At 37.9% G+C, this 16,021-nt stretch overlaps 1 protein-coding gene across 1 annotated transcript in view; it reads right to left on the bottom strand.

Annotated features, from left to right (window-relative positions):
• The window catches only part of LOC109033940 (probable G-protein coupled receptor No18), a 126,036-nt gene that overhangs the window by 60,780 nt on the left and 49,235 nt on the right, over positions 1-16,021 (bottom strand). The window lies entirely within an intron of this gene.

Here is a 16,021-nt window from a genome sequence, read left to right as displayed (position 1 = left end):
TTTTCCAAAGCATGTAAAAAGTTTATTTATCCGTCAATAATTATGATTTAAAGTTGTTTCTCATTCCGGGGCTTTTTAGTTTATGTGCAGTGAATACCAAGAGTCTACGTTACTTGGTTTTTTTAAAAAAAGCCTAAGAGTACGACGCGCTGATTTAAAATATGCATATATAAGCAGAAGCAAGCGAACTGATTCGAGGATGACTGACCAGTTCGGCACTTTAAGAATGAGAATTTCACTCACTCCGTTTTGTTCAAAACGTTGCTTTGACAGATCTGTAACCTCGGTTATACTTTTCAAAAGTTGGTACCCGTGCTCTGATAGGCCGGTGCAAGTGCAATCTGTGTAAGTGCAATCTGTGATGAGCCTCGAGACTCATTAGACCATTAGCTAAACGTGGCTCATACAGGAATCCACTTACCCCTTTCTTCCCCACGCTCCTGATCACTGCGTCGGCGTCTCGACGAACAATAGCTAATGACGGTCGCCAAGCGAGGCCGGATCCTCAGCCCCTCGCCCAATTACTTACGCTTCATTAACCATTTCACCGTCACGCTAGGATTCGTCCAATTTTCAAAAAAAATTGTTTCGCGAGTTTTTAGCAATTTTTTCCTTACTCTCCGTTAAAACACGAATTAAAAGAGGTCTCATTCATAAAAATCGGCCAAATAGAAGAGAAGTTACAGTATTCGAAATCCGAAGAAATCAACAAAACTTCTCCATTGAGAAAATAAAATAAAGGGGAAAAAAGAAATGTATAGATTACAATTTAATATAATTGACCTCAGAATTTGACAAGCAATTCAATTATATACCTAACGGAGAAAAAACTGGGAGAAATTACATAAAATTCGCCTCTTGCAAGGGGCTTCTTCGTAAGAATTTCGACCTGAAGACAAGGGTCGAATAACAGCAGCACTCCATACAATACACGGTGTGCCTGAACGAGTTAAACATTTTTTATACGTCCACATCGAAAAATCTTTATATTTTTAACTACAGTGTCTCTTGAATCGTTTAAGCCAAAAAAAAAAAAAAAAATTCCGTCGAGATTCTGGAACGTAAAGGCGCTTTAAAAGCATTCTGGGGCTATAATAGCTAAACCACCGGTAGTAAATCCCGTTATATTATTAAAAAGAAATTGACTCCATAGTTTCATGCCTTAGTTTCTTGAATACGATTATTTTAAGCACTCAAACATTTATACCACCAATTTTAGCCATGGGGTGATTTCCTGAGAGCCGATAATATCACGAATTTCTCATAGAACCCTTCAACAAAGGCTTGCTTTTTTGGCAGCCGATTTGGCCATCGAACCGGGGTTTAAATGGAAGCTGATAATAACCCAAAGCTCTGAGAAAAATTTTGAGATGAGTATATAAGAACGGTTTGTTGTAAGTAACGAGGAGAGGCGGGCAAAGCGGCTAAAATCCGATCTAATTTTTACAGTTTTTCTGTTGAATGAATGTTGCCGCGGGCTTCTGACTGTGTCCACACATAGTTTCTGTTCAGCATATTGATACATAGGTATTTACACAAGTAGAATCTAATTTCCACGTCAGGGAGTCGACATATTTCGATTTTTTCGATTTTATACGGAAAATTGATGGTTTTTCGGGATTGAACTTATTATTGTTTCATGAAAAATAAATGCACCCCAAATGACTATAGCATATTGATTTTTACACATTTGCACTCACGAAATTGGTTGGTAAATTCAATGAGTGGGTGCATCGACCTGGTATATCAAGTTTCTGCAATTTTTTACGGCAAATCAGTAGATTTTCGGGATGTGGATTGCTTACATTCAATTCATGAATGAATAAAGCATGGACATGGTTGAGCTTCTTTGCATGAAAAGTTTTTTCGGGATGTGGATTGCTTACTTTCAATTCATGAATGAATAAAGCAACGACATGGTTGAAAATTGACTTTATCTTCTAGGAGTTCGACAGAATTTTTCCTTTCTTCGCTTAAATTATTCCGTAGCACTTTTCTTCAAGAATCTGATAAGATTTTGCTTGAGGCAGATCAAAACTTAAATTCGATCGAATAGCTTTCTACATTCACAATACACGGTCTCGTCAAGGTGCGTCGTTGACCTCGCAGTGTTGGATCGTGAATTCTCTTGTTGTGCTGCTTGCCTATTTTGAAATCTCTGTAAATGAAAACTAAATGGGTTGATCTGTGCGAGTTAATGACGCGCCTTATCAACACATAGTGTTGGAGTTCACTGCTTGTTTTTTTTTTTTTTTTTCTTCCAGTGTAACCTTTATAAGTTGATGACGGACGAGTGATCGTAACAAATGGCGGACAATACTGACGTCAGGTTCAAATAAGTGCACGACGCAACGCTTACCGTTCCTTCTCCGAAGTTCGACCCCACATCTATAATCAACTTCTTTCCTTTATTTGCTCCAGGGTCTTAGATAAAAGCACCGTCGCGATGAGAAACACTTGGTCAGGAGACGTGTCCTTCGGTCACTGCTTCGGCGAAAACCGTCCCTCGGGATTGTTTGCGCTTTCAATCGAATCGGTTTCCGCGAAAACGTGACATCCCCTCCGTAATATCACCGTAATCGCGCAATCGTCCCCGTTCAGGACGCCGTTGATGCACTTTCGAGATTTCGCCGAACGAGAGGAAGCGGCATGACGGGGACATTTTCAGCCGAAATTGTTCCACCACTTTCAGGGTATGAAGTGTTCGGTAAAGTGCAATGGGGTCGTAGAATCGTAGCAGCGTTGCAGCGTACCAGGTAAAAATCGAGGTTTCCTATAAAACGTCACTTTAATCCAAGGTTGCAAAATCGTCAAAGATAAAAATGACCGAATATTTTTGGCTTTTGAGCTTCAAGCTTCCGCTTCGAGAACTTCGAATTGCGCCGGTCTAAGTTCCTGATGGATTATTTTGGACTTCTCTTTCGAGATGTTTCTAAAAAAGGTCCATGCCACCCACGATCATTAATTTGACGACTAAATTTTAGCTGATGATCGATTGGATGGAACCGGTGGGAGCCTCCGAAAAGGCACTGAATCTTTAAAAAAAAGTGTGCTTGTTGCGAAGAATTAAGTCATCTTTTTGGTAGAAAAACGTATCTAATTTCAACGTCACATAATTTCTTCTCGTAGTTATTAGCTATTTTTACCGGGAAATTAGGGCATGCAGGGCAAGTAATATGGAATCTTAAACGGGACTTTTTTTGCTTTTCTGCTGATTACGTTCAAAAATCTGCAAAATTTCGAACAGAAACGCTACGCTGTCATGCTAAAGAAAAACGCCGTATGAACATCCGAGAGTTCCCAAATTCTCTCCAGTAAAATGATTCTATAGGAAGGAGGTTATGCATATTTTCCCCTGAAATTTTCAGATATTTTAGATTTAAGTGCGGCAAATATGGTCTGAAAAATTGAAATAAAAATAAAATTTGCTGGGAAGCTTGTAAATAAGCTTCCCAGCAAATTCGTAATTTATCAGAGGAAATTTGACAGCGCCCGAGGGTTCATACGACGTTTTTCCTAAGCACCACACGGTAGTGAAGTCATAATTCTGTAGTATAATTTATAGTTCCAGTTTTCAACCATAGAGTAGAGTTACGTTCTTTTGTCTGCCTGGAAACGGCGATTTCTCAACACGCCAATCATCAGTCAGTATTAGAAAAGAAAAATGAAGGGGCCATTATGCTGGTTTTCGAAATTGAAAGATAAAGCTATACACAAAGAGAAAATGGAACGATCTTATTTGTGAAACGCAGTTGTCGCATTGGACGAGAGAGGTAAAGACATAGACTAACTAACGGTCTCACATCAGTAGTGTGGCGTGCTTTGCGATAACTCGATCTATCTGCCATTTAAACCGATGAAAAAGGATCGATAAACAGGGTGTTTGCAACGAACACCTTAATAATCGATTCTTTACCATAGCTTCAAATTGAAAAATATCGATAATCGATCATTCACGTCACGCCACTGTCTCACACGAGAGACATCAGTAGTTAAAATTTCCACCCCTAGTCTAAGTAGCAGCAACCACCTGTTTCATCTAACAGCATCGCTTCATGTTCTCTTTGTCTGCATTGTCTATAGCTTTGTCTATCAATAATCAGCTCGGAGTGGCACGGCGTATCCTTGAGCCAGAGATTATTCCAGATATTTTTAATGGCAGTGAGGTAGGAGTTTAAATCCAGGTCATAAACTCGTATCACGACTTCCCGATTGACTCAATCGAAACACAACGGAAATAGTTTCGATTGAGACAGGTTCCTAGATTCTCTCGAGGGTTCCGGTAATTGCTTTGATTAAGATCGGGATGTTCCTTCGAAACTTTTCCACGAGTGGCGGGCGTTCGATCGAGATGATTGCGAAATTAATAGCTATTTTAATGTTGTACAACTCAATAAAGAGCGGGTTTCTGCTCTGTGTAATTCGCAGCATACGTCTCGCGGTGGAATCGGAAACTTTGTGTTGGTTTGAACCCTCGGAATAGTTACGATATTCTTGCGAGCTTTTAAAACGCTTTTTTGTTGGAAACGAAATTCAGTCCCAGGTGATGTCTCCTACTTTAAATTTTGGGCGTCCACTAAAAAAAGGACCTTTGCATAAACTTAGAATTAAGTTATTGATAGAAGGTGTTCTCAAAACATTTTTGACAAATAATATCTGAACATATAAGAAAAGAGCATTATGACGGTTTAAAATTAGCAGTTTAAATTATATAGTTCCAAACAAAATTCTGACCTCTAACATAAAGAATTCCATTTACAGCAAATAAAAAACGCACAAATATTGTAAAAACGGAATCTACTCGGAATATGTTGGTGTGTCATTGGGATACATATATTTTGTTTTACGATACAAATGTTCTGTTGTCATAAACACATCCGTGTGTTTAATTTACAGAAAAATCTCCTCTCAAATGCAGGTCACTTCAAAGCGAAACGTCAACTCATAATATATCAAACTTCGGGATCCTGTGACCATAACAATTGTTTTATTGATGGATGAATCTTAATACAAAATGTCCAAATAAAGGCACCAGCATGCTCAATGTTTTGCAACGGTGTAAAGTTCCTTTTTACGAGAAACCTCGATACTCTTTTCCAAATGCAGGTATCCTGGAAACCAAACGCCGGCAAATTTCAACTCATAGTTTCTCAAATTCAGGGCTCTTATGACCACAATAGTAGCGTCATCGGTATTTTAACGCAAAATTTCCAATGAACACATTAGCATGTTCAATTCTTTAACAGTGAAAGTACCTTTCCACCGGAAAACTTGGATCCTCTTTATTCAAATGCAGGTCACTTCAAAGCCGAATCCCGTCAATTATTTAATCATGATTTATCAAACTCAGGGATGCTGTCGTCGTTTCCTGGACGAAGAAATGTAAGTCCATTCCAAGGTTGCCATATTGACACAAACAATTCAATTCTTTACAAGAATAATCCTGCGTGGCTTTATTTGAAAACATTTTCTAATTTTTTACGAGTTCATTACAGAAATCTGTGCAATTTACATCTAGAAATTCCGAAGATTCTCCTGTTAAAAACCGATTTGCGAGAGGAAACTTGGAAACATTGAAATGTAGTTACGTGCTTTTGTGAGGGAAACAACGTTATAACCACTGTCGGTATTTTTTTTTTTTGTTTTGTTTATATGATGTGTATCTCAAGACGAAACGTCCGAATGAGCACACTATCATGTTCAACTTTTTTAACGGTATTGAGTCCGTTTTCCCCGGAAAACTTGGATCCTCTATTTCCAAATGCAGGTCACTTCAAAGCCGAGCGCCGGCAAATATTAACTCATAATTCATCAGCTGCGCTCGTTCTCATTAGAGACGGACGGCGATGACATTATCCGCGGGATGACTGAACGCTACACGGGCGATCCAATCAATAGGAACGTTGCTCTCTGACGGAATCCTCTCGGAAAAGGGTCCTCTTCCTCCGGCGAGCAAATGAGTTTTTAATGGAAACGCCCAACACCCACGGCTCGGCAAATGTAATTTGGGGAGCTCCGCCTTGCAGTCCGAGCGCCCTCCTAACTTACGATAAATAAAATTGAATTAAATAAAAAAGAGGGCGAAGCGGCATAATTGTCAGGAGCGAATTATTTCGGCCCCGGGTCCTTTTTACCCGGGGCTCTCGTTAGAGGATCATCAGGCGTTTGAGCTCTAATTCAATTCGGCGCTTTCGGGGGCTGCTCATTTTATTATACTTACTTTCGCTCCGAAATCACGAATTAATCAGTATTTGGGCTCAAGTTGCGAATTGAAAGAATAAAAATATAACGAAATTACGCTTCATATTTGAAATTCCGAGATCCAAAATTAAGGAAGCACCCACCGGCCTTCCCGCTGACAAGCGGAGCTGAGAACCGATGATACCGCGGTCGTTCTAGAGAGACAGCTATCAGGTGAGAAGTTTTGTCTCTTTTTCTTATTTTTGATCATATTTTTTCACTTTTTCTTTCAAGGATCCACGAACAAGCTTGGCCCAAACAGTTTCTGAATAAAAAATCTTGTAGCGTTCAATGCTGATACTTGCAGCGAGCTGTTGTCAACATTTACATTTTTTCAAAAGGATTTCGGTTCGAAAATGTGGGCTCTTTGTCACTTCGGTGGCAAACTTCTCATTGTACTCCACCACCCTCTATTCCATTTCATGCATTAAAATTATGTTTTTCTCATCGGCACTGCTAAGTCATGCATTTTGATCATTTTAGAACTATCAGATATTTAGGACCAGGAGGTGAATAGAGAGGTGCGTCTCCGAAATGACGGACACACTTTTGACCGTTATCTCAAATGTCTGATGAAAATGAAATAAACATACGAGTAATTCATGACTGAGCAGTGCTTTTGAGGAAAAATTATTTTAAGGCATAAAATCTAGTAAAGAGTGGTGAAGTAGAAAGTAAAGTTGTCGCCGAAATGACAAAAAGCCCACATTTTTGCACCAAAACCCCTCTGAAATCCATGTAAATTTTAAATATAGCTCGCTACAAGTAGACTCCTGAAGTTTACAACAGGCCCAGTACAAGTCAAATTCGAAGAGTTTACCTTTAACATGAATATATTTCGTGGCAGTGCTATAAACAAGTCCAAAGTTGGCAACATTTATCCTTTTTCTATCCAATGCAACCACTATTTTTGGACCCTAAAGCAGCCTACATGAATAAAGGTGCATGCGGTTTTTCAAAAAAGATATTCTCCTTCGAGTGAACGCAACGGGAGGAATTTGCTGACTCTATTTTGGTCCCTCGTGAACGGAAAACGTTTGACCGCTGATCGCTCGCTCGGCTGAAAGCGGAGCTTCGGAAAAGATAAAGATTTGGTAAATCCATTTAACTCAATACCTTCCTCAAAAGCATTTTCCACGCTCATCCGAACTTATCAAAGGCAAAGCGGGGCCTTCGCAAAGCCTCAACGTCGGTAAAGTGTTCAGAAAGGTAGCTTGATCCTGTTTTTCATCTCAATGGACCTCTAATGGATTGCTCGTGTCAACGCGAAGGTTTCCGGGAATCGGTCGCTCCGAAATTTTTCAACGAGGATTTAGCCTGTTTCACATGAGTTACCATGTAGTCCCTCTTTGAAAACCTCGTTTTTCACCGTATGAAGGCGATGATATATCGTCCGCTCGGAACCGTGTTCAAACTTAATCTTTCATGATTAAATGTGATAGGATGTATGATCAATTTTCGCTTTTGATAAATACGCAATTTCACAGCACTTTGCCGCTGACGTGATATTTTAGTGACTTTAGTGCGGAAATACGTTCAACTCGCGTAAAGAGCATTGGACTTTTCAATATCTCGAGAACCTGGCTGCGAATCATGTTAATGTGAGGTTCAAATTACATATTCAGAGATTTTTTCGTGGTCGCATATATAAAATGGGTTGAAAGTAACTTTTAAAGCTAAAATTTTAGCTCCAAAATGTTATTGGAAGATTGGTGAGTTGTGGCATTTATACTGCTACACACTGAGTACTTATTCCGTAGATGCCCAAAACTTATTTCTTGCACGAACTTCCAAGTCGAGTCAAATCAACCTGTGTTTAAGTGCATTGATTTTGATATATTATCTATATTCTTTCAATTTTTTTGGAGGTAAGTAATACTTGAAATGTTTACCTTCCTGGTAACATACCGGCACTTTCTCACCCATGTTCCTCACGTGGCCCTTGAAGCACCGTTGCAAATAAGACAAACGGAACCAACACAATACGGAAACAGAGCGAAAGATAGGAGGCGAGTTGATGACGGCGCAGAGATACAACTATTCGTACTTGATGGATGACCGTGTTGTATCTGCAAAATTGAAGGCGCCATGACGCGAGGCGTGAACTTGCAATGCACCGCTCTCAGCAACCAATTAGATATAGCTCAGGTTCCGGGGGGAGAGTTGAAAAAAGAAGCCGGAGCTCTTCCATGTTCGGATGCATTGACATTCGATTTTTTTTTTTTTTTTTTTTTTTTTCTTAAATGGATGTCTAATCATTTGTTTAAGATATATATTTTTAGACCTTTATCTGAAGCTCGTATGTATTGACCCTATGTTTGGTCACATGCGTCCTTACGTGTTTTTAGGCCAATTTAACCCGGCTTGGGGATTCAAGGGTTAAATAAATGTAACCATGTACCGAAAAAAGGACGTTAGTTCATAGCGGCAAAATTTTCAGCAGCGAAATTTTGGTTGAGATAAGTCGAATAGTCAGGTCTAAAGATTTCGAAGGATCTCTACTGTGTCCTGAAAACTAAAATTCGAGCACCTTAGTTCAATTTTTGTGGTTCAAAAGAGGGTTTAAAATAATATAATAATCCAACAAGTTTGTTACTCAAGAAACGCACAAGAGTGCGTTTCTTGAGTAACAAGCGTTTAGCCATAACATCTTCGGTATAACTTGACATTTTGGGGGTTTCTTTTCGATTTGTAAGCATATTTCTAATAAATAGTTCCTCTATGCATTGGTACGACTGATTTAATTTTGATCAGTTTGTGTATACATGAAGTCCCTTGCCGATTTAATACCACACTTACTGGGGTTTCTTTAAAAAAAAAAAAAAAAAAAAAAGACATCAAACATGGTTTTAGAGAAAAAGTAAACGGAAACTCATGTGATACAGACTAAATTCTTTGATGACATTCGGGTCAGCTACTCACCGTTTCTATACAAACACGTCCTAAAAAAACTGCAATCTAATTCTTTTTCATACCTGATTCCGAATTTTGACCACGTTCATTCCTTTTTCCTCCCTCATAGGGTTGTTGAAAAGGGTGGGAATATCGGAGAGAATATTACATGAACTGAGTCCCGTTTCATTTAGCGCCGAGAGGCGAGATCCACATATGAAATTCGTCACTCCCTTGACGTAAGGACGTATCTCAATTACCTCGTGAGCCCTATTCTCCGTATACCTCTATGCTCTTTGAGGCTCATGTGGGGATAAAGAGATGCCCTTACGTCAGAGGAGCGTCGAATTCTGATATCATTCAGAATCAGACGTCTCATCTAATAAGACTCACACATCCCATCGACAATCACGGTCATATAAAGGAGTCCCGAGCGGGAATTCCTGCAGGTGGAATGAAAAGAAAATGACACAAATTGATTCGATTTCCAGGACAGAGGGAGAAGAACAAGGAGAGAAATGGAGTGCGCCATTCATTCTGCTTCAGCCCTATCCTCTCTCAAATATAATAATACGGACGCGCGTTTGCCATACTGTCAGAGAATTTCAAAGGATAACACCGTGAATTTTGATTAATTTCGTTCCATCTGGCGGTTTCGAGACCGGAAGGTGTCAGAAAAAGATAAACACGCCGAGAATGAGAGCAGGCGTTAGCTTCCAGTTTAATGCGATTCTCTCACTTGTCTTAACTTCAGTTAGGAACAAAGGAGTTAAGTATATTTGCCTGCTCTAGCGGCCGGTGCGCCGGTAAATTTCATTTCACCGGCACTGTATGAGATAGAACTTGCCGGGGCTTCCTTACTGAGTAAGTGGGCTTAACTCTACATCACTACTGGAACAGTCACGGAATGAGCGGAGAAAAGAAGTATATTCAGTAGCTTTTTATTAAAAATTTGCATACGCAAACGTTTGAATAAATGTATGCGTACTCGAGGTACCGGATAAAAATATACGTCGCGAAATGACTTTACTCGTAATGTGCACCGAGCACTGTCCCCCTATTTCATTAATCTCCAGAGACGGTGCGACTTTAAATTAAAGGTGCTAAGCATGATTTAAATATTTTTAGGGTCACGAACAAAGAGGAGGAAATGCACAAGTTAAAATAGACCCGAGCCAGTTGTCATCACAATGTTGATGAAAGGTTTTTTTTTCTTAATTGAACATCAGCAAAAATGCAGGGACAGTACATTTTAGAGACCCCATACTGCTACCGCCTCTATGTATAGTGTAGAGGTTATGTTCGAAGGTCGACTCTTAGATTTGCCGAATTACAAAGACAGAAAGATGGAGCGCTAAAAGCAAAAAATGAAGCTTCTTTTCAACCACCTCTACTATTGGCTAGAGGATTGGCGGCAAAATCGGGACAAGTTTGAAATTCAAATGTGAAAAGAAGAAAAGCAGAAGTTGCGAACAGTTTTGAAAACCCTGTAAACGCGATGGTTAGGTTTGCTAAATGCGATCAAATTATGAAGCAGCAACTTTATTGCAACACTGTAATCGCACTGGTGCCTTCTTGCAAATGCGATCCATATAAGGTGCGACTAAAAATGCGAGACTCAAAGTTTCATCCGGGCTTAAAATTCATTAATGCATTATAAAACGGTACAGTCATTGTTCCCGAAATAATAGCCCGGGGAAGATCAGACACTACCCGGTGCATTTTTAGTAGCTCGAGGGGGCGTGGTATCCTCTTCACCGGCGTTCTGCTCCCTCGGCAATCTTTTCTTCCGTAGCTTTAATTTGAATTTCAAGTTTTCACTCGACGCCGGCTTAATAAATAAGTGGGGCAGGAATGTAGGTGTGCATCAAAGGGGGCTGCACGCGCCTTGAGAACTCGGCGCCGGCGGGGGGAGGGGAGGAGGGTCGTGTAAAAGGCACTTGGTCTTAAAAGATTAAAGGGGTGACAAGTTCCGTTTAGGTACCTTACTCGAGACGTATTTATACACGTTCAGCGTGATCCGAATACATTCTCTCTCCGTCATTCTACGCTGCGTCTGTGCCGGATCTTCCCGAAATGGGTCCGTTGAAAAATTTCGCCGGAGCGAGAGGAGACGCTGCTTACCTTTGAAAGGGGCTCAAAAATCAGGATAATGACAATTACACAAAAAGGGAATCAATTAAGTCTAAAACTATAAAAAAAGCTGTGGGGATCATAAATGAATCAGTGAGTTCGAAAACACACCAACTCGGGTTTTTTTGATTTTCACTTTTTTACGGTTTAGTAACACTTATAGATAGAAGTATCTGCACGCAAAAGGAAATTTCGAAATTGCAATCGGAAGTGCTCGAAACAGCGACGGGAAAAGGGAAAAATCGAAGTATTTCATGGGAAATACCAATTTTTGGCCATTTCAAGGGAAACGAGTGACCATCCGATTTTGCGGTTTTATGTTTTCGGTTTAGTATACCCTGTACCAACAAGTTATATAAATATTCAAGCGTTATTCAGGTCGAAAAATGTAAATTTTTCTGGGCAGACTATAAAAAATCAATATCTGAAAGTCGGTGAGAACGAAAACACACCAACTCGGAAATTTTTAAACGCTTAATTCTCTGTCATCAAACATGGTGTATCGATTTCAATTTGGTGCTTTACAAAGTCTCTAATTACTTGTCCTTTGGCACCAAAAAGGTTTTTCTTAAACTAACTTCTTCGCCCGCTGCGCAGTTTTAGGTGTTTCCTGAACAATTTTTTTTTTTTTTTTCGAGCTGGTGTGTTTTCGAACTCACTGATTCAAATTTCAACAAGTCTAGAAATCACTGTATTTAAGGGTTTTAAATTCGTATAAATAAGAAAATGACAGATAAACTAGTCTGATATTATTATCTATACTATTATTAACAGAGAAGAAGAAGAGAGGAGAAAAGATGAAATAATATTTAAGTGATATACCAATAAAACAGCACTTAAATATATTAAATTGATAAATGTAAAGAAAATATTTAATGATCATGAGAATGAGAGATGAAGAGATAGAATGATATTTAAGTGTTGTACTAATAAAACAGCCATCGGGAACATCTGAATTTTACTCTCAATACGCATGTAATGAGCTACGACGCCGACGAACTATTTTCGCCGGTCAAAAACGCCTTCAATTTCGTGGATACTTCACCGCATACACCGGAGTTAAAATATTTGTATGAAAACGCCGTGCATCTTTACACTACCTCGTTGAGTTTCACGCCCGTGAGATCCTATATTTTAAGAGCCATTCAGTCCTTTTCCAAATTTCAAAATAATGTAGTATCTAGGATTTACCGTATAACGATGATTTTTTTGAAATGAAATTTTAGAATGGTGTTTGTTGCTTAAAGATCCCCAAAAACCGTTCAAGTGGACACTTCAATCAAACCCGAAAAAGTGCACTATTATTCTCGATTTATAATAATATCACCGTCAAAATATCAACATTGAGACTGTTGATTTAAACTTGAGTATTTTTCTTGGATCAACTTACTCTGCCGGCCGATTATTGAAATTTATAGACACAGCTATGGACAAAGAAGACATAAGGAGTATAGAGCGATCCTATGAGTAGAAATAGGTGGTTCTTATAGACTAACGATGACGGTCAACGGTAACGGTGGTCAATGATGGACTAACTATTAGATTTCTCGTGGGTTGCTGTTGGTTAGTCTATTACCTACGTTCTTTGTCCATTGCAACCACCCGCTTCCACCAATAGGATCCCTCCATATCCTTTTTGTCTTCTTTATCTATTGCTTTGTCTATCAATCTCAATAACCAGCCCGCAGGTAAGAATAAATGAAGCCACCCTCTAAAGTCATGTCCTAGGTGAAGAAACGTAACTCCATTCCAGGGTTGCAAAACTGACTGAAAAAATTAAATTTCCTATGAGAAAACGACTAAACACTGTCCGACCAACATATTACTAATTTCTTTGTTACAATCAAAATAATAATCAGTGTGATTTTCAGATTAAAATGCCCTGATAGAAATTCAATCCGCCAGCAAACATTTTGCAACGTTACAATAAAACGTGCACGTTGTAAATGTGTATTCTTTCGCCTGGGACAGGATTTAAATCTTGTAAGCCGAGTTCCAAATCCAGTTCTAATTTCACAGTGAGCGCTTTCCCCTAAAAACGCAGTCGGGCGGACTTTTTAGGCTCCGAGAATTTGGACTTATATGATCATGATAACCGCGGTCAACTCAGCAAAAAGGACCACTGACAGTAATGCTACCCGAGCAAGAAAGTTAATGAACCAAAAAAACCGAGGTTCTCCCCTAACGAAGTCAAGAATCGGTCCACTGATTCGATTTTCCTCCCCTATGCGACACACTCCCCTCTTCCGCGTTACCGAAGGGCGAGTAGATCAGTAAAGCCCGATTTTCCGTAATCGTGCTCCCCTCGAAATTTGACTAATCTTATGCAATTCAACATTTCCATTTCGACATTTTCGAACACGCGTAAGAATGGGTGTATCGAATTTCCCATTAGAAAAACGTTATCAAAGAAAGTGGTAAAAATGGATCGCGTTCGGCGGAAAGGAACCAAGCCACATCAGCAAATGCCAACTTTCACTGGGTAATTTAATTTTTTACGAGAGAATTTTTGTGCGGATTCTTTTGAAACTTTCAAGTTAATTGCCTCGTACGATGCAGAAAATTCAGTGAAATTTTCACAAGAATCCGCACAACCTCTTTTATGTAAAAAATCATACCGCCCCAGTTAAATTTAGTAATAGCTGATGGTTCCTTCCTGCTTTACGCGGTCCAATTGTTGTTCCCCATGGCAAAATGTAGTCTTTTTTGCTATTAATGGACCACCAGACCAGGTACGAATTTAGGCATTCTAATACATAATTCTGAATCAGAATTTTACGTAAAACACCTATTAAATGAGAGTTTTAATTCCTATTAATATATTATAAAAAAACAATTTATATCGGTTGAAAAGATCGATTAAAGTACTCCCCAGTTACAACAGTTTCAGGCGCTATATTCCTATTTTATGAAGTTAAAAATAACAGTTTAAAATAATTTAATGACATAAATCAACAATGATTAAAGTAGTGAAAAACAAATTTCATTTGGAAAATTTACTGGTGTAAAGCGACACTTGTCTTAAAATAAAAATAAAAAATTTAAATGTTGAATACGAGTTTTGAATTATTCTTGTAAAGTATTAAAAAAAACTTAAAATATCCATAGAAAAACTAATTTCTAATAATAGAACGACTCGTAAAATTGTAGTTTTATTGAAAATTAACAGTGTCAATATATGAAATTTTATTCGTTTTTAATATTTTGTTAAACTGTTATTTTTTGGTTTTAAAAGATCAATTATAGAACTCCCCAGTTTCAGGCCTCATATTTCTATTTTGAACACCGATGACGGTGAGCACCGATACTTCCTCTAAGGAGGAGCAACAAAGACTATGCAGCAGGGATGTGACTACACTCGACACACCACACTACAATCAACGCTATAGATAGGCCCATGCCCTGTCTAGGCACAGTTAACCACAGGGGGGTCATCAAAAATGTGAGAAGAAAATCCACTCATATGCACCGAACAAAGCAAACATAGAAGCCGTCGATAAAAAAACGTATGTCGTAGAATATAAATAATATATTTTATGTTTTCACTACACACAAAGGTTAGACAGGCACCATAAACGACCCATCCAAAAACAAAATAAATCGGAGCTCTCTATCGGAAATAAAAGGAAACACCCCGATTACAATAAAACAATCGGAAATTAAAATCGGTATTTAAAAAAATAATGTAATACTAATTTATATTTCACAACTGTTTAAAATAAAATGTTTTGCAGAAAAACTGCAATAAATCAGATATTTAAACTGTCATTTTATCACTATCACTTGTATCTTTTTATCGATTTAAATTATATTTTCCTTGTTAGTGATAAATAGTTATCAAAGTTTTTTATAAGGATTCTTTTTCGACAAAAATTAAAGCTACACCGGTTTTCAGGAAACAATGATTTAAAAATAGTTTCTCACCAATATTGTTTAATAAATAATGTAATAATAATTAATATTTCATGGTTATTTATAAGAATGTGTTTTGCAAAAATATGGCAACAAATGAGATATTTAAATTTGTTTTTTATTGTCTTTTTTTTATCTTTTTATTGATTTAGATTAAATTTTTCTCATTAGTACAGTATAATACTTTATGTTTTGTAAAATAGCTTTTTTAAAACAAAATGGTCTACTTCTGTGTTTTATGAAATCAACTTTAAAAAAAAATAAATTAGAATAATTTTTTTAACTTTTTTTAGTTATTAAAATGTTAATCTACTTTCCTTTCTTTAAAAAAGTTTTGTTAAGTAAGTGATTTTGATTGAGAATTTTAAACCGTCGTTTTATTTCAAATCTAAGTATGTTTTTATTGCAATAATAGTTTCCTTTTCGATCGGTGTATAACACTAGTTAAATTTGTGTTATATTTTCAGAAAACATGACTAAATTATAAATTTTCCACTGGTATTTTTTAAGTATGTAAGAAAAATTTTTCAGTGATTCTTGCATCAAAAATTACTGGAATCAAATTCTAACTAAAATATTTACGTTTTAACTCCACATTGGTTATGAGGATTTTGCATTGCCTCGTCACAAGAAACTCAATACTCTATGTGAGTCAAATCGCGCACTACAACGGTTTTGGCAGGCTTCTCAATCAAATATTGTTTATTTCCCACCCTTTATTGCTCGAAGTGTAAACAACTTGCTATAGCTGAGCCAAAGCGTCAAGACTGAGATTGCCATATTTTCATATTGCAGAGACTGCCACGGTAACGTTTAGTTTGCGATTTGACGTACATAGACCATT

Source organism: Bemisia tabaci, chromosome 8, assembly GCF_918797505.1.
Source record: "Bemisia tabaci chromosome 8, PGI_BMITA_v3".
In the NCBI taxonomy this organism is placed as follows: domain Eukaryota; kingdom Metazoa; phylum Arthropoda; class Insecta; order Hemiptera; family Aleyrodidae; genus Bemisia; species Bemisia tabaci.
Note: the sequence above shows the minus strand (reverse complement) of the source record. Positions and strands in the feature narration are given on the sequence as shown.